The sequence below is a fragment of the Mesoplodon mirus genome (assembly GCF_964341445.2).
Source record: "Mesoplodon mirus genome assembly, contig: HAP1_SCAFFOLD_1239, whole genome shotgun sequence".
Classification (NCBI taxonomy): domain Eukaryota; kingdom Metazoa; phylum Chordata; class Mammalia; order Artiodactyla; family Ziphiidae; genus Mesoplodon; species Mesoplodon mirus.
This window is the reverse complement of record NW_028294843.1, coordinates 4,363-23,966: the sequence shown is the minus strand read 5'-3', so window position 1 is coordinate 23,966 and position 19,604 is coordinate 4,363. Positions and strand designations below refer to the sequence as shown.

Below are 19,604 nucleotides of genomic sequence, written 5' to 3'. Positions count from 1 at the left end.
AATGAAAGCGGGATCCATCGAAGCGTCAGTAAAGGCTGGGCGAGCTGTAAACATGCAAGGGATCGACCTCTCCCACGTACCAGTCTCTCAGTTTGAAAGTCTGTCTCTCCTCCCTCGGCAGCAAGAAAAGCTTATCATTTCTAAGACATGAAGAACAAATGGAATTCTGCTCCTCTTGCACTGATCCTGCTTTGTAAAGTCAAGTTTAAACAAAAACTGAGTTAATAAAAGGGGGAATTAAAAACGGGAAAAAAAAGAGTGAACACTCCATTGCCATGTTCTAGAAACAGGCATCTCAGAACCCCTTATGCCCTGGTGTTATCCCAACATATATTCCTCATGGAGTGCATATCTGTTCTGCTCAGACACCTACCAGGGACTCTGAAAAGTTCTCTACAGAGTTAGCCAAACTCCCTCCATGACAAAATAGCCTCTGGAGTGTGTTTTTAAAGCACAAGGGTCCTGTCTGCAAATCGCAGCAGCATTCTCCTCACTGGAGTGAATCTGGAGGCTGGGGAGGGCGGGCTGTCCAGGGCAGTGTAGGCCCTGCCCCCCACAAACACTGGCCGTGGGAGGAGAACAGGTTGCACACACCTGGGACACCTGACGGTGGGGGGCGGTGCAGGTGGATGGGAGGGGATGCAAAAGAACCAGGAACACGCCCAGCCCCCAGCAACCCCCTGAATAGACGTCCCGACCAGACTCCTACATACAGGTGGTCCTGACGCTTAAAGGCCTTGCTGAACATTTTGCACACGTGTCTCCTCTCCTGGCTGTGGGTCAGGTAGTGCTTGCTGAGAGGACTGGCGCTGCTGAACACCTTCCCGCAGAGGCTGCAGTCCAGGAGTGGGTTCTGAGGGGACCTGTGCTGCCGCTTTCCTTTCCTTGTGCTCCCAGACGTGGCCCTGACTCCTTCGTTAGCCTCTTTGGGCACCTTGGCCACGCCTAGCCCCAGGTCTAGACAGAGGGAGAAAGCACAGGTTATGACATCCGGGGACATCGGAGCCCAGGCGGAAGCACTCTACCACCCTCGCACCAACTTCAGCAGCCGAGTCCAACTCAGGGAGTTGGCCAAGAACCCCAACTTCAGCAGCTTCACTCGCAGAGAAGACCAGGCTTAGCACCAGGTGAGGGGGAGAAGGGACCCTGGTCAGGCCACTCCTCCAGGGCAGCACCCAAGCTTCAAGCCACACTTGGGGCGTAAGGGAGGGGACAGCAACAGTCTGAGTGCTTCCAGGACAGAGTGACTGGACAGGCAGGACTTCATGACAGTAACATCAACAGCACACTTGCAAGTGCAATCCAGAAATGCACAATGCAAAATCTTAGAAAAGTTTAAGTCCTTTCTCCCAGCCAATTCCACTCTGGGTTTTTAATTAAGGAAATTAAGGCAGATCTGTACAAATTAACGGAGATCTTGCAGTGAACTGCAAGCGAGTTAACTGCAGCATTGTTTTTCCTGGTGAAATGTGAGAAACCACCTAATAACTGACACGAGGGCAGGTGGGTGACTGTATTCTGGTCTCAATGGTCTATGGCTCAGGCATTTAAGATACAACTGTAGGAAAATATCTGATGACGTGAAAGGATGTTCATGCTGTACCACTAAGTGCTGTGCCACTAACAAGAGGATTGCTGAAAAACGGAATGATCTAGTCTTTAGAAGGGACAAATAAATTTGAATACAAACAAACAGAATGGGATTCATTGGTAGCATCATGGATCAACTTAATTTTCCTTTTCCTGTATATCTGAATTTTCCATGTTTATGTACTTCTTGGGTAAATGATAAAAGGTATTTCCACGAATCACCTCATCAGAGGAACAGGTGAAGAGGCTGGGAATGTCCATGTGGGAGAGGGAGATGTCTTCAAGTAGCTGAAGGGCCAGGATGTGGAGGAGGGAGCACACTGCTTCTGTCTTGCTACAAGGGGCAGAGCTAGATTTGATGAATAAAAGGTAAAGAGAGGGACTTCCCTGGTGGCGCAGTGATTAAGAATCCGCCTGCCAATGCAAGGGACATGGGGTCGGGCCCTGGTCCAGGAAGATCCCACATGCTGCGGAGCAGCAAAGCCCGTGCGCCACAACTACTGAGCCTGCGCTCTAGAGCCCACGAGCCACAACTACTGAAGCCCACGCGCCCAGAGTCCGTGCTCCGCAACAAGAGAAGACACCTCAATGACAAGCCCGTGAACCGCAACGAAAAGTAGCCCCCGCTTGCTGCAACTAGGGAAAGCCCACATGCAGCAACGAAGACCCAATGCAGCCAAAAATAAATAAATAAATTTATATTAAAAAGATGTGTAAAAAAAAGTATAGGGAAGCTGATTTTAAATCACTAGAGACGTAAGGACAGTGGATACAAGACCTAAGAACTCTGCAGGCTTGCTGCTGTGTTCCTAGCTCCTGGGATTCCCATTCCTGTACTCGTAGGCACACAGTAACTGTTGGATGGATGAATCATGGAAGAGTTTTCTACCCCTTAAGATGGATTAGACTGCCTCACGTGATAGCAAGTTTAAAAACTGCCCTTCATCTAGGATGCAGCAGAGGCTGGACCCAAGAATCCAACAGGTCAGGGCGTGCATACTGCACTAAAGGACCCCAAATGCTAATTCTCTGTGGCTGAGATGTAGCTTGAGAGACACAGCAGAAAGGAACCTTGACTCTCATCCCAACTCTGTCTCTGGCCATTTGTCACTTAACCTGTCTGGTCTACATCTTCTTCATACGAAAAGCTGCTGTGTTGAGTGGTCGAATGATTCTAACAGTTTAAATGAGGGAAAATAGGACTCCCATGTAGGAAAGTCCTTGCCTTGATAACTTACTTTTAAAATGTTCATTAGAGGACTTCCCTGGTGGCACAGTGGATAAGACTCCGCGCTCCCAATGCAGGGGGTCCGGGTTCGATCCCTGGCCAGGGAACTAGATCCCATATGCATGTGGCAACTAAGAGTTCGCATACCACAACTAGGGAGCCCGCCTGCCACAACTAACACCTGGTGCAACCAAATAAATAAATAATAAGTATTATTTTTTAAAAAGATGAGTATTTAAAATAAATAAATAAAAATCAAATCAAATCAAATCAAATGCTCATTAGGACCTCCCTGGTGGCACAGTGGTTAAGAATCCGCCTGCCAATGCAGGGGACACGGGTTCGAGCCCTGGTCTGGGAAGATCCCACATGCTGCGGAGCAACTAAGCCCGTGCGCCACAACTACTGAGCCTGCACTCTACAGCCCGCAAGCCACAACTACTGAGCCCACGTGCCACAATTACTGAAGCCCGTGCACCTAGAGCCCGTGCTCTGCAACGAGAAGCCACCGCGGTGAAGAGCCCGTACACCGCAAAGAAGAGTAGCCCCCGCTCGCCACAAATAGAGAAAGCCCGCGTGCAGCAACGAAGACCCAACGCAGCCTAAATAAACAAACAGAAGGTTTTCTCTAAAAATAAATAAATTAATTAAATGCTTATTAAAGCAACTGTTAAACTAGAGAACAAAATGTGGTTTCCAAAAAATTGGCAGGGACACTGAAAAACAGGCACATTGAGTCACTGGCCCGGGAAGCCACTTGCTCTTCCCAGAAAGCATGTGCACAAGCTCTAAAACTGTGTGTGTTCTCCGACCAGCAAGCCTACAGGGAGGAATATGTGCGAAGAACTCATCCAAGAGAAAAGTCAATGGACAAGTTATTCACAGATCCACTCTAACAGTCTATCAGGCAAGAATATGGTCCGGCAATACAATGGAATAACCATTACAATGACAACCGAATAGTCTACCTTCATATAAGAAAGCAGACTCACTAAGTTTTAGAAACTTCAAATGAATTAGACACTTAATACATCTCTGCAAAACCATGTGTACCCTAGTGGCCTCACCTACGTTTTTTAAAAATCCACGTGTGGGAGCCATGGTGGGGATTTTAATTGTTATTACTTTTCTTTATTTTCTAACTTTTCTATACAAATATATATCACTTTCTAATTAAAATATATAAGCATGTCCATTTGTATGAATCTGAATTTAAGTTAGAAAAGTGTAAAGAGTTAAAATTTAACGTTCAGTGGATTTTTTTAAATAAGGTAACCAAAAAAAAAATCCTCAAGTTTAAAACAAATTAGGAAAAATTGAACTAGATTAATGCTTTGTAACATTCACTGGGGGGCACAGACCCATATGAAAATCTGGTGAAATATCACAGTTTCTCTGCCCAGCAAAACGCACACGTACTCACCCTAGCAGCATTTTTAGGTAATTTCTGTGGTTCAGGTTGAGAACCTTAATTACTGTAACCAGGCCTGGCCCAGCACCTGCAATACCAAGGATGGCCTTGGTTTCTAGGATTTCACATTTAGCCATGGTTCCAACACGGGGACAAGGCTAACGGCCTGTCTACATTGTGTGGAGTGCGGGCCTCGGCAGTCTTTCATTCTAGCGAGTATGCAGGACAGTTCTTGAGCTGCTGATCCCAATTAACATTGACATTTGTTCTGCAGGGCTGTTCCGGATGTGGCCTTCCATGCGTGTGGTGTGATTATAAATACGAAGGAGCTCTAAGCAACTTACCCAAGAACCCATGAAGTGGGTTAAAAACAAAGGTAAACCAAAAGGTGATGTAACCAACGTCTCTGACTGTTCCACTAGTTCTCCCTTTGCTCCTCCGCTGCGGAAGAGAAAGACTTAGAACTGCATCAATGGACTGTGGGAAGGTATTCTAACAGTAGTGGTAAAAATCACTACCATCTGTCCAGTGCTTCCCAGCCTGCAAAGCACTTTTACTTTCATTTCTTCTTTTGCTTCTTACCGCTGGCACTCTGGGGGGAAAGCAGAGTGGGTATTATTGTAAGGCAGTCTGAGATTCCGGATCTGCATACTCCACCAGCGGCTTCATGGAGTCACTGTCCTTCCCTGAATACACGGACAGGGCATCCAAGTTGTCCTCCAGCATCTCGCTGGGCGCGTCAGGCATCAGGAGGCTGGGCTCCAGGTCCAAGTGGCTCAGGCCGTCGTACAGCAGGTCTCGTGAGCCAGGCCCCAGATCCCGGTTGAGGGTGTCACTGCATTTGAGTGCCTGGCTCTCGGGAAACGAAGGGAGGTGCATCTCGGATGGAAGGGTGCCCTTGTCCCCCAGGCTGCACTGGTCCATGGCTCTCCACTACCAGGTCTCAGCCAACAGCTACTCTCTAGACAAGCAAGGCTGTGTAAGGAGTCAGGGAGGAGAGAGCTCTTGGTGGTGTTTATTTCCTGAGAATGAACGAGGAGGAATCACAATTATGAGATGGCAACACACATGGTGGATAGAGCGTGGACTTGGAATTCAAACAGACCTGTATGGGGGTTTGTTCTAGGCCACTTAACAGCCACATGACCTTGGGCAAGTCACTTAAGGTCCATGAGCCCTCGTTTCCTCATCTGTAAACTGAGCGTAAGAGTACCTCCATCATAAGAGTGTTGTAAGGAAATAGCAACCGAAATGTCCATCAACAGACGAATGGATAAAGAAGATGTGGTACATATATACAATGCAATATTACTCAGCAATAAAAGAGAACAAACTAATGCCATCTGCAGCAACATGGATGGACCTAGAGATTGTCATACTGAGTGAAGTAAGTCAGACACAGAAAGACAAATATCATATGATATCACTTATATGTGGAATCTAAAAAAAGGGGGATACAAATGAACTTATTTATAAAACGGAAGTAGAGTCATGGATGTAGAAAACAAATTTATGTTTACCAGGGGATGGTGGGGGGAAGGGATAAATTGTGAGATTGGGATTGATATACACACTACTATATATAAAACAGATAACTAATAAGAACCTACTGTATAGTACAGGTAACTCTACTCAATACTCTGTAATGGCCTATATGGGAAACGAATCTCAAAAAAGAGTTGATATATGTATATGTATAACTGATTCACTTTGCTGTACATCTGAAACTAACACAACATTGTAAATCAACTATACTCCTATAAAAATTAAAAAAAAAAGAAGAAGAAGAAAAAAAAGATTGTTGTAAGGAATAAATGAAAGGATTTTGGCAACATGGTGGACTAAACTGACCTCTTTCTCCAACTATAAACACATAGAGATATGAGAAAAGACCATTTTTAATACAGAGTCAAGCTCAAGAGACAGGTAAGACCCCAAGTGCCAGCAACAATGAGGAAACTCAAAGCCACAGGTGCGAGCACAAGTTGGCCCAAGGGGAAAGTCAGACTCCAATACAGGGCCTGGAACTGTCATCCAATATGGTGGCCACCAGTCACATGTGGTGATGACACACTTGAAATGTGGCCCCAAATTGAGACCTGCTGTGAGTGTCAAATACACTGGATTTGGAAGACTTAGTACCCCAAATAATTCATTCTCATATTGATTACATGTTGAAATGAGAATATTTCGGATCTACTGGCTTAAACGTAATATGTTATTAAAATTAATTTCATCTACCTCTTTATTTTTTAATGTGGCTATTTGCAAATTTTAAATTATATACATGGCTCATATTATATTTCTCTTAAAGGGCACTACCCTGGAGGCTGGGACCTGAGGTTGTAACAAACACATGGAAAAGGAAACAGGGACTTGAGTTCACAGGCAAGGGAGACCTGGGACCCTGGAAGAGCCAAGCCATCCACAGGAAAACTAAATAAATGAAAGAAAAACACCGCACACAAGCCTTGAAAAGCATCACAAGAACTAGTTCAAAACAGGACGAGAGACAACAAAACCTAGCAGAGAAAAGAAGAAGACACAAGGGGCAAAGACTTTTTTAAAAGAAACAAATGAAACTTCTAGAAATGAAAGACTTTTAAATTTAAAACTCACTGGGAGGGTTAAACAGCAGATAAACAGTGCTGAAGAGACAAATAATGAACGGGCAGAGCAATCTGAAGATAATTCTCCCCCAGAATTCAGTGCAGAGAGAGAAACAAATGGAAAATACAAATGAAGAAGCAAATGCAAAAGCCCAACATATGCCTAAACGGGGTCCTGAAAGGGAAGAGGAGAGGATGGAGAAGACATGGTACCTCAGGATGGCGGAGGGATTTCCAGAACTGCGGAAACACAGGGCTCCAGACTTAAAGATATGATTCTTGAAGGTATATGGTTAATCATGAACAAGCACTGCAAGGCCAGAGCAGGACAAAAAAAAATGAATTCACTCCTCGACACACAAGCAGAACTGCAGAACCCTAAAGACCAAGAGAAAACCCTAAAGACTACCAGGAAGACCAGGCAGATCCTTTACAACTTCTCAACAGAAACGAGGCTAGAAGACAAGGACTACCACCACCTGCAGAGTGAGGAAAGGCAGGAGTCAGCGCAGAACTCAATGCACAGGAAAACCAGTATTCAAGAGTCTACACAGACTTTTCCAGACAAGGCATAAGACTGTACCTTGTAGACTTTGGCTCAAACACTACCACAGGTTTTGAATCATTTAGTAAAAACAAAAAGAAAGATGAAGATTAACTTCATACTTTAAGTATTCACACTCAAAGAATCTAACCGTAACCGCCAGACAAAAGGAATAAACTATGTAACATGTAAACTAGTAGAACTGATCCTAAAAAGAAAAAGAGAGAAAAGAGTCAAAATATTAAAATCAGAAATTAAAGAAGGGACATCACTCATGATCTTACAAAATTAAAAGGATTGTAAAGGAATACTATAAACAACTGCATGCCAACAAATTAGGCAACTCAGAGAAAAACGGACAGATTTCTAGAAAGATAGAAATTACCAAAACTGACTCGAGGAAACAGACTATCTGAAAAGACCTATAAGGGTAAAAAGCTTGAATTACTAATTGAAAAACTTCCCACCCATGCCAGCATAGAAACAGTGAAAACAATCTACCTTGTCTGAACTGTGGAAAATAGTAAGGTTTACAGCAACCAAGCAAACACTTATCAAGAGAAAGGTGAATGAACCACCCCCGCTTCCCCACTCTCCAGCTCAGCAGTGATTCTGAAGACAGCACCCCCCTTCTCTTGTGGGTTCCTGGTGTGGGAGGCAGCAGACGGGACCTTGTTCTCAAAGAACTGAGGCTGTCTGTCCTGACCTGTCAAATAGCTGCTGAAGGTCTAATGAAAAGGTGTTGCCTTTGGGAGTTGCCTTCTGAGTTGTGTCTAACTCAGAATTTGCTCAGAGCAGAGAGTGGCCATGGGGAAGGCATTTGTCAAAAACATTCAAGGCAGTCAACCAGTCACTGCAGCCTGGGGCAAAGGATATTAACTGAGGCCGACAACAGACAGCACTGAAAGCCAGGGAGAAAAGCTGGAGAGTGAGATGCTTTGGGGAACAAGGGCTCTGAAAGGGCTCCACACTGGCAGTTTCTTACAAAGCTAAACATAAACAGGGCCTTACCATACCATCCAGCCATCGCACTTCTAGGTATCCACCCCAATAAGCTGAAAACTTATGTCCATACAAATGTTTATAGCAGCTTTATTCGTAACTGCCAAAAACTGGAAGCAACCAAGATGTCTCTCAACAGAAGAATGGATAAACGAACTGCGGTACATCATATAATGGGATATTATCCAGTAATAAAAAACAAAGAGCTATTGGACTTCCCTGGTGGTGCAGTGGTTAGGAGTCCGCCTGCCGCTGCAGGGGACACGGGTTCGATCCCTGATCCGGGAAGATCTCACACGTCACGGAGCAACTAAGCCCGTGCGCCACAACTACTGAGCCCACGTGCCACAACTACTGAAGCCCGCATGCCTGGAGCCCACACTCCGCAACAAGAGAAGCCACCGCAATGAGAAGCCCGTGCACCGCAATGAAGAGTAGCCCCCGCTCGCCGCAACTAGAGAAAGCCTGCGCACAGCAATGAAGACCCGATGTAAGCTGTAAGCTGCCTGCTGAATGTTGAAGGCCTGTCCCAACACTCACCCAGATGTCAACTGCAGAGACTGTGAGTTGTTTGATGTGGGGTTTGTTTGTTTTGCTTTGAATATTTAAGGAAATCTCTGTCAAATGTCTCTTTGGACACTTAAGGAAATCTCTGTCAAATCTCAGAAGAGAGACTTCACTGACCACACATGACAAAAAATACAGTCTTTCTAAAAATAGCCTAGAGAAGTCACTAAACGAACAAACAATTAGAACCCACACTGGACAACAGCAAAGCCTGGGGTGGAGGTGCGGGGGAGATCTGATTCCCAGAGGTACCATATTATAATATTCAAAATGTCCAGTTTTTCAACAAAAAGTTATGACATATGCAAAGTATGGAGAGGGCCATCCATTTCACATAAATGGCATCAAACAATATGCAGCCTTTTCTGTCCGGCTGCTTTCACTAAGCATAGCATTTTCGAGTTTGATCCCCCCCTTGGGGCACATATCATCACTTTATTCCCTTTTATGGATGAACACTATTCCACTGTGTGGATAGAACACATTTTCTTCATCCATTCATCTGCTGATGAGTATTCGGGTTGTTTCCATTCTGGGCTATCACGCGTAATTCTGTCCACAGCGAGACATTTAATAAACGCTTGACGACTCACTGATAAATCGAGTGGATCCTAGAATAACTGGAGTTTGGGCTAGTTTCCTAGGCCATAGGTTTCGACTGTTTTTAAACCTTTCATGTTGCAATGGAATAGACTAGCTGCAAGTGTAACGTCTGAGTGTCACATTATGTGTCCACCTGTGTGTCTGTGTTAAGTAGCCTACTGAGGGGGCTCAAATTAAAGTTCAGTGCAGGTCTGAAATCCTGTACCAGAACTCCGGGACCCAAGTGAGTTTCAGAATTCACAATCTGAGGGATTCAGAAAGGTAAATCAATGCATACGCCACACTGTAAGTAACCGCCAGTGGGTCCAGGGCAGCACCTGGTGACCAAGTCATTCTTTCTGCATTGAAACCCTGACAGCTCAGAGTAAACAGAATAAATAAAGACAGGAACGAGCAATATGTGAGTTCAGGTGTGGCCACAAAGAGGTCTGAGCCACCTCAGCATTTTCAGAGCTTCTGGGAATTCTAAATTGCAGACAAGGGAATGTGGATGACAGAAGTTTATATTTTAAGGCAAAGTGAATTTCTCTGCCAATTCCAAAGTTTCTTCTACAGTGCTGCTCTAAAGTGTTCCCAGCACTCCAAGGGGAAAAGAGCCCATCTCCTTCACCTCCCGACTATAAAAACAAGCAAATAATATAAAACATAAAGCATTACTTAAAAGGAACATAAAGCAACGTCTTCTAAAGTAAAGCTGTAAGCGTTTTCTCCTGGTCAGGCAGCACACCAAGTGCTCTTCGGGCCTTAATTCACTCACCCCTCGCAACGACCCCGAGGTCGGTTCTATCATTACTCCCACTTTGCAGAGAAGAAAAGGGACTCTGAGAGGGTAAATCATTTGTCCACAGCCACACAACTAACAGGTAGTTGAACCAGATCTTAAACCCAGATTATTTTTTTTTTTTGTATATTTTTTTTTGCGGTACGCGGGCCTCTCACTGTTGTGGCCTCTCCCGTTGCGGAGCACAGGCTCTGGACGCACAGGCTCAGCGGCCATGGCTCACGGGCCCAGACACTCCACGGCATGTGGGATCTTCCCGGACCGGGGCACGAACCCGTGTCCCCTGCATCGGCAGGCGGACGCTCAACCACTGCGCCACCAGGGAAGCCCAAACCCAGGTATCTTGACTTTAGAGCTTGTGTTCTTACCCGCTGCACAATACTGATTCCCTATAAATTAATCTGTAGACCGCACTGCACCAATTATACTAGAAAACACAAAAGGTGCCAGTGGGGGCGGGGTGGAACACAGGATTATGTCTCGGGATTTCCCCAATGCCGAAATCGCCTTCCTTCCAACATACTCCTACAGTCCATAGAACAAACTGGTCCGGTTACAACCTCAGGCAGGCACGCCAGAAGTCCAAAGGCTGGGCTTTGACATTTACATCCTTTTCCAGATAGTAAAACAACACCCCCTCACCCCCCCGCTCAACCAGTACTGAACTTGCTCTTGTTCTGTCAACAGATACATTCAATTCAACAAGTTTTAGCACCTTCTATGCACAGAGCTCCCCGCTACTCCCTGTAGGGCAGGGTTTCTGGTCCCCGGGAGACATTCCCAAGCGTCCAACTACTCTTTACAAGAATTTTGTAATTTTGTGCTTTCGTTTTGAGAACAATCTAAACAAGAAAATCTGTAGATCTGGATTACTGGATTACCACTTTGTAACCCAGTAATACGACCATTTGGTTTCAATGCCCGGGCTTTGTTTATGATTGCACTAATGCCACTGACGCTGACTAGGACTACTTTAATTGCCGCAGGCTAATGAGAAGGGGACAGAGGTGGACTGAGCTCATGATAATGCTTTTGGGCTCAACTAAAGCCAGTGGACATCATGGTACAAGTGGAGGTTTTGCTGCAGTTCAAACTGAAAAAGGGATGGGAGATCTGAGATACCACAGGGCCTGTTAAACCCAAAAGGGCCCGGTGTGGCAGTCTGCAAAGTATTTGTTTCAAGGAAGCCGTTAAATTCCAGCAAAATAGCAGCCCTCTCATTAAATTAATGTTTGTAATTTGAGTTACATTAGTTTGGTTGCTTTGTTTCTATTTGATTGGCAAATTGACTGGCTTTATGGTGGCATGAGAGCTGTAAGCTTTAGGAACTTGTGCCTCATTTTAGCATCATTTAGGCCTTGTTTAATTGTTTAAAAAACAGTTTAAGTCAACACTGAGGATCCAAAGAAATATTTTTTTTCTTTTGAAAAAGGCCTATCGGGGCTTCCCTGGTGGCACAGTGGTTGACAGTCTGCCTGCCGAGGCAGGGGACACGGGTTCGTGCCCCAGTCCGGGAGGATCCCACATGCCACGGAGCGGCTGGGCACACGAGCCATGGCCGCTGGGCCTGTGCGTCCCGAGCCTGTGCTCCGCAACGGAAGAGGCCACAGCGGTGAGAGGCCTGCGTACTACAAAATAATAAAATAAAATAAATAAAAATAAAAATAATAAAAAGGCCTATCATTCCACGACTGGTGGGGTAGGAGGAGAAAGAGATTCTCCTGTGAAATGCTACAACCTCGTGGGAAAGTAACCCACCATAGATTCTAGACCGCAGCCATAAATCCACAATTAGGTAAATAATATTTACTGAGGCCTTGTTTGGAGGGAAGGGAGAGAACAATTTCAATATCTACCTGTTCTATAAAAATGTTTTACTCAGCCTGCAGTAAATTTCAATATTTTTCAATTGTTACCAAGTTGAAAAATCTGTCAGAGTTTCTTTGGACAGAGTATCACTGTCCAAAAGAACTTTCTGAGCTGCTGGAAATGTTCTAAATCTGCATTGTCCAATGACAGCCACTCAGCACGTGCAGTTAATGAGCAGCTAGAAATGCAGCTAGTGCAACTGACAAGAACTGACTAAGTTCTTTATTTTATTGAATTTTAATTAAGTTAGCTACAAATGGCTTGTGGCTACCACCTGGGACACTGCATTGAAAATAAGGTTATCCAAATTCTATTTAAAAACCTGGGGAAAAATATCTGATGCTCTGTCAACACTGAGTCCACAAAGCAACAACTGGCTGGAGCTGAGAAGCCACAGCTGCCTTTAGACACAGCATGCACTCTCCAGTTTGCCACAGTCCTCACCACTCCCTAACCTCTCACACCTGGCCATACCGCTCATCTATATGCCCTGCCCAGCCCCTCGAGACATCTGAATTTATGACACTCATTTGTGCCGTTGCCCTGGACCACCTTCTCTTCACTCGGCTTTACCAAATGAAACGCTTCCAAATAAGACCGAAACGCCCCCTCTACTGCAGAGAATACTCCCAACATAACTAAGTCTGAGATTATTTCCCCCTCCTCTGAACTCTGATAAGCACTTGTCTGAAAATCCATGTAACACTCATCCTGAATGGCTTCAAATTTTAATTATCTTTCAGGTTCTTCTATTTTCCCACGGACTATAAGCTCTAGGATGACTTTGACTCTACCTTATGTGTCTATACTTCTTATAGCATCTTGCTGGTCACAGCACTCTGATCAAAGAAGGCTCTCAGCATCCCTTTCCTTATGAGTGACAGGATTCCATTGGGCCACCTCTCTTCCTCTTTGAGCAGCCCTAACCTGTTGGTGTGTCAGCTTTGCCACCTCCCCCTCCCCACCAAGAGCCACCTTCTCTTCCTCTCTGTGCATCAGTGTTACCAGGGAGACAGTGATCATGTCTCAGTAACATCAGGTTGTTGGGAGCTGGGAGGTAGGAGAGACTTGCAGCTTTTACCCCGCCGATACCAATTCTTTCCTTATTTTCCCACTCCAAACATTGTTGTAAACTACAGGCTTCTTTTGTTTAACCTACACAGGGTTTTAAAAAATTGGATCAAAAAAAAAAGAAAAGAAAAAAAAATTGGATCAGATTGCCTGAATACCCCAAAAATAAAAAATAAATAAAAATTGGATCAGCCACCAACATTTTTTTTAATGGGGAGATTACACCTAGAGATATGGCTTTCTGGCTTCTCTTGAAAATGATTAGATTTGATATTCCCGGATAGGTAATAATAGGATAGAGTGAGGGACAACGGCCATCTCTGGATGGGGCAATGGCCTCCAGGTCCCACAGTCCCCACTTACCTTCCAGCCTGGCCCCCATAATAACCACCATCATAAGACTAAGAATAGCAGCAAACATTTACCAAAGCGTTATCATGTTTCAAGCATCACTGCAATCACTTATATATCACTTCATTTAATTCCCACAACATCCCTTTGAGGCATAAACTGTATTATTGACCCGATTTTATGGATGAGGTGAATAAAGTCCACACAAGTAACTTGTCCCAAATCAAGCTTAGCATTCAACCCTGGGAAGTCTGACTTCAAAGCCCTCACCCTTAACCACTCACTGTGCTGTGATTCCACGCTTGACGCTGGGATTCCTGCCCTATACTCTGCACTTACATTCTTCAGTTGAACAACCAAGGAAAACTCCTCCTCTAGCCATGGAACCAATATATAATTTTAACCGTAAGTTTCACTCATTTCCTCTGATCGCTCATTTAAAAAGCAGATATAAAGCTTATGCTGGAAAACAGAACGACATAGAGGAATCAGAAGGCTATGATTGCACTTGCCAGAGAGACTTCTTACATAGAATTAACTAAACGAGGAAGAGAGACATCAAAGTTTCTCACTCCACAAGCTCTTCCTACCAGAAAATGCAGACAATCGTTAAAATCTAGAATAGACATTTTCGTAGTGAGGACAATGAGAGGACCCCCGGGGTCCTCGAAAGTCTTTCACGGAGTCTCTGAGGTCAAAATTATTTTCATAACAATATTTAGATGTTATCTGCCCTTCCCATTCAGTGAAACTTTCCAGGGGCTACAGGACTTATCTCAAAAGGCTGAATGCAGAAGCAGATATAAGACTCCAGATCACTCTAAAAATGTAAAACGGGACTTCCCTGGTGGCACAGTGGTTAAGAATCCGCCTAACAATGCAGGGGACACAGGTTCGAGCCCTGGTACGGGAAGATCTCACATGCCACAGAGCAACTAAACCCGTGAACCACAACTACTGAAGCCCATGTGCCTAGAGCCCGTGCTCTGCAACAAGAGAAGCCACTGCAATGAGAAGCCTGTTCACTGCAATGAAGAGCAGCCCCCGCTCACCATAACTAGAGAAAAGCCTGCGCACAGCAACAAAGACCGAACGCAGCACCCCCCAAAACGATGCCACTATTCTTGCTAAATTTTTTATCTTCTGAAATATAGTTTTTTAATTAAAATGTCAATTATGTTAATATATAATGGGTTTACTATTGCTATTTTTAAATGAATTAATTTTTAAAAATTTATGTTTAAACTTTTAATACAGCAAATATCAGCAGATACAGTTCACATGCACAAAAATACCCTGAGGTCTTCAATAATTTTTAAGTGTAAACGGGTCCTAAGATAAAAAAGTCTGAGAACTGCTGCTCTGAAGAGAAAAAGTCCAGCATGGCCGCATGGGTCCAAATAGGTGTGTATATGTGTCTAACCTAAAACCAAAATTCCAAACTGGTGGCCAGTAACGTGTTTTGCAAGCTCCCACACCTTGGTGTGGTCTTTAATAAGGTCTTTAAATACTTATATTTAAATACTTTAATAATTTAAAATTTAATAATTTTAATAAATATATTAAATATTTAAATAAAGGTCTTTAAATACTTATTAAATTGGTTGTCAACATTTAAAGATCAAAAAGCTTCACATAAAGACAGTGTTCTGGTTTCTTCTGGAAAAAAAAAAAAAAGAAAGTAAAAGTTCTGGCAACACTGCCCCGACATTTCCACTTGGCCATTTCCACTGGCTGGCATCGCTTAGATGGGGAACACAATCTTAGGTCTGCCAGTCTGGGCCTTTACCTGCCCATCCCCTGCAGGTATCTAAGTTGCTGAGCTAGAGGGAAAAAAAGGGTTTCTTTGCAATAAATGATAAAACATACACCAATCGAATAAATGTCTGCATTCCTACAGAGCAGTCAACATGTACGAGAAATAACCCTTTCCCTCATCTGACCTCCCAAAGCAGCAACTTCTAATGGTTTCACCATTGGTACAGAGACCCTTGCATTGATGAGAAACCCTTCTGCGAAAGAAAGGAATCCATCTGACAAAGTGGATGTCCTCAGACAAATGCAAAGGGAGGAAACTCACCAGGAGAAGTGCGAGTGAATGAAAGAACCTCGAGGGAACAGGAGGGCCCAGTTTAGGTCGCACAGTGAAGGGGGTTCAGGTGACAGACCATTAGATATTTCCTCCTGGAATGCTGGATAATCAATTCGGGACACTCATCCAACTTCTTTTGCCCTGAAAGCAGGTGGTGGAAAGGCAGGGGCAATCAGAACTTGGGTCGCCAAAGCAAGGGCACAGGTGTAAAACTGGGGGAGATTGGCAATTTGGGGAAGAAAGAAGAAAGCAATACTGAACTGGGGAGATCTAGGTAGGAAAAGGGATTTTGTTGTTAGAGGACTTATCTTCTTTCTTTCCGTATTTTTCCTCCCTTGGGAAGGAACCTGGAGAGCTTTGCTGGGAGAAGCCTAATAGGGGTGGAACTGGTGAGGAAAAGGGGTTTTCGATGGAGAGTTGGGGAAGGCGGTTGGAAAAATAAATATTAGACGAGAGAGAAAATGGAAGGACTGAGCTGGTTGGTTATCAGTGGAAACATCTTCCAAACAGGGGGACTCTTGGTGGGAAGAAAGAATTTTTGCTGGAAAGTGATCCTCAATGCAGGAGGAATCTGGGAAAGAAAAAATAATTTCTTTGCTAGAGGAAGCTCCTAAAAGGAGCGGGAGGGGCGTAATCAAGGAGTCTGGGAGGGCTCTTTGGTTTTGCTGGAAGATCCTACAAGGAAACAAATCTGGGTCCCCTAAAGCGAGGGGGTCTCTTCAGAAGGAAAGGAGATTTTAGCACCAGGGGCCTAGAAAGCAGAGGGCGAATGCAAGGCCGACATGCAGAAAGTGCGGAGGTCGGGTAGGGCCCGCGGCGCGAGCTGGGGAGCTGTGAGGGGGCAGTTGGGGCCTCGGGGGCGGGGCGGGATAGGAAAGAAAAGTCGGCCCGGGCCTCTAAGGAGAGTCTTCTCCAAGGGGGAAGGGGCTGCGGGGATGCAGAAGGTGCGTGACGCGGTGCGAGGGGCACCCGCCGCGCCTGCTGCGCCCCTCGAAAGGGAGATTGGGCCCCCCTGAAGAAGAAATATAAACGCATTCGATTTTAAAAGGGGGGAGGGGTTGAAGAATGAGGAAGGGGCGGGAAAGGACGGGGTAGGGAGGAAGGGGAGGGGGGCAGGGGCAGCAGCAACCGGGTTTTACCCGACCCTGGGGTCTCGCGCGCCGGGCCTCGTGCCTTGCGGGCCTGCCGGCAGCCGCCGCCTCCCCTTCGCCGCCCGCCGGCCGGCCGCAGCCGGGCCCGCTCCTGGGGCTGCCCGCTCACCCGCAGCGCAGGCGCGCGTGCGTGGCCGCTGGCCGCCTCGCAGCGCCCGAGCTTCCGGCGCGTGCCGCCCGGCCGCGCATGCTCTGAGGCTATTAGGCCGGCGCCGAGGGGCGGGGCCCCGCGGGGGCGGGTCTTGGCGTGGTCAGGTGACCAGTGGCGGGCGGGAAAGGAGGCGGTTGGTCGCCATTTTGGAAGGAGGGCGGTTGAAGGCGGGAGAGTGTGAAGGGGCAGCGGGAAAGGAGCTGCGTGGGGCGGGGCCGGCCCCCCACGACCCACACACCGAGGCCGAGAGCCGGGCAGCTCCGGCCATTGTTCCTTGAGACGCAGCATGGGGAGCTGCGGCTCCCCGCGGGCCGCTCTGAGCTGCAACCTCCCGCGATGCAGAGGAGGGTGTTGAGAGTAGGGGCCGCCCTCGCATTGTCGTGGGGCCGAGCGAGGCAGTCCCCCGTGCTCCCGAGGGGCCACCGAGGCCTTCCTGGCAGTGGGTTGGGAAGATGTGGGGCTGCAGAAGCACAAAGCGGGACGCGATCTGCTCCGCCTTTCTTTAAGCAAACCCTGAACCACCTGTGGGTCCGGCTATGTCCTGAGCTGTGCCGCCGGACAGAGGGAAACCGGGAAGAGCAATGGCCCGGGGTGGAAGTTGGGGGCGTGCTGATCGGCCAAGAAGTCTGAACCGTGGAATGACTTAGAAAGGGAATTCATTCCTTAGAAATTGCGCACTGAAAACCTATGGAGACAGCAGATTTGTGGTTGCCTGGGGGCGGGAATGGGTATCGACTAGTAAACAAACTCGAGGGGATCTGATTGGGGTGATGGAAATATTCTGAAAGTGGGTTGTAGCAATGGCCGCACAACGTGGTGACTTTACTAAAAATCCTTGTATTTTACACTTCAAATGGGTGACTTTCATGTAACTTCTATCCCAATAAAGTTTTGATGTTTTAAAAAATTGATCCCTGGAGTAGGTAGAGCAGAGAGGAGAGGAAAAGGACTGGCATTCCATTTTTGGATTCCTTCATTCAACAAATATTGTTTATGGAGTTTCCGTTTTGTTCTGAAATACCGCAGTATACGAGTCAAACATCCCTGCTCTGGTTTATGTTCTAGAGCAACGCTGTCTGGTAGAAATAGAATACAAGCCCCAAGTGCCAGTCACAAAGTTTTACATTTCCTGGTAGGCATATTTTTTAAAGGTTAAAAAAAAGTGAAATTAACTTTAATAATACAATTTAACCCTAAATGTTATTTCAACAGGTAATCAATACAAAAATTTTTAATGAGATAATTTACTTTGGGGGAGACTTTACAATCTGGTGTATATTTTACATTTACAGGACATGTCAGTTCAGACCAGCCACATTTCAAAGGCTCCATAGCCCAATGCAGCTAATGGCTTTGGTACTGAAGAGCAAGCATACCTTTAGTGGGGGACAGGCAAATACATTTAGAATGCAATGTGGTTATCCTTTTTGGAAAATGTAAGGAAAGAAGGTAGAGACTGTCCGAGGATTCTATTTTATATAGGTCAATAAAAGCCTCTCTGGCAAAGTTACACTGAGCAGAGACTGGAAAGCCATGAGGAAGGGAGCTATAAAAATATCTGGGGGAGGAGCAAGTGCAAAGGCCCTGAGGCAGGAAGAGGTGGGATCCATTTGAACAGCAGTGACCAGTGTGGTTAGAACGATGTGAGTAAAGGAAAGCGTAAACTAGGGGCATATTATGTAGGGCCTTGTAGGTTATGCAAAGACAGGGATTAAAAACCTGCCTTCGTTTTAGGAGGGATTCTTCATTTATATAGCAAACACTAAAAAATACTGAGTTTCAGCAGTGTGATCTCTTGGTGGAAGAAATGAGAACCCTGGCCAATGGGTAGATGAGAGTTTAAAGAACAGGACTTAAGCTCCTGAAGGACACTGACATTTTCCTGTCCTTTGACAAACATTGATCACTTTATGGACAGAGACAAGATCCTTGCAACACCTAACACAAAGTAGCATTCAGAAATTATTTTAGAAGACTACAAGTTAATGCGACAGCCCAATGAACAAATAAAAGATATGAAGAGGCACTTCCTACAAGAGGAAACATAGGAAAAGGGGCCTAATTGTAGCAAGATTTTAATGCAAATTAAAACCACAGATATTAGGTCACACCCACCAGTTTGGCAAATTTGTACATTTTTTCTATCACGCAGAGCAAGGGGAACTCACAGTACTGGTCATGGGTAAACTTGGTACAATCACAGTGGAGTACAAATTGAAGATATTGAATAAAATAAAAGATGTGATGTGTCCCATGCCCCAGCAATCCAGGGATTGACAGTAGAGAAACTTGCTCATATGCACTAGGAGATGTGCACAAGAATAGTCATAAGCAGCAAGGTTTGTAATAAAAACAAACAAAAAAACCAACTTGGATTGGATGATTCTGGAACAGAAAAAGGACATTAGTGGAAAAACTAGTGATATCTTAAAGACTGAAATTCAATGCAGGGGACACGGGTTTGAGCCCTGGTCTGGGAGGATCCCACATGCCACGGAGCAACTAAGCCCGTGTGCCACAACTACTGAGCCTGCGCTCTAGAGTCCGCGAGCCACAACTACTGAGCCCACGTGCCACAACTACT

The 19,604-nt window shown here is 45.5% G+C and overlaps 1 pseudogene across 1 annotated transcript in view; it reads right to left on the bottom strand.

Moving 5' to 3' along the window:
* LOC309797925 (zinc finger protein 541-like) overlaps positions 1-16,159 on the bottom strand; it is a 66,612-nt pseudogene extending 50,453 nt beyond the window's left edge. Inside the window, exons 1-3 of the transcript in view lie at positions 15,707-16,159; positions 4,847-5,251; positions 714-957 (exon numbers count right to left, since the gene is read on the bottom strand). The product of the transcript in view is annotated as a zinc finger protein 541-like (transcript). The remainder of the gene's footprint in view (positions 1-713; positions 958-4,846; positions 5,252-15,706) is intronic.
* Positions 16,160-19,604: the final 3,445 nt, after the last annotated feature.